Genomic DNA, 303 nt, shown 5'->3' with positions numbered 1-303 from the left:
CTATATGCTCCCTCCTGGTGACACCATCTGCAGATATGGGGTCAACTTCCACATGTATGCAGATGACACCCAACTCTACCTCTCTGCCTCCACCCTTGATGACAGGACCACTGCCATCTTGAGAGTATGTCAGGGTGAGACCTAACTTTCTCCAGTTGGGTGTCAACAAGACCGAGGCTCTCCAGATTGGCTCCCGTCGGCGTCTCCACACCTCGGGCACTGGCAGCATCACCATGCATGGATGCACACTCCACTCTACTAAGCCAGTCTGGAACCTTGGCATCTTGTTTGACTCGCAACTCT

This window comes from Callorhinchus milii, unplaced genomic scaffold (genome assembly GCF_018977255.1).
Source record: "Callorhinchus milii isolate IMCB2004 unplaced genomic scaffold, IMCB_Cmil_1.0 Scaffold1, whole genome shotgun sequence".
NCBI classification, from domain to species: domain Eukaryota; kingdom Metazoa; phylum Chordata; class Chondrichthyes; order Chimaeriformes; family Callorhinchidae; genus Callorhinchus; species Callorhinchus milii.
Note: the sequence above shows the minus strand (reverse complement) of the source record.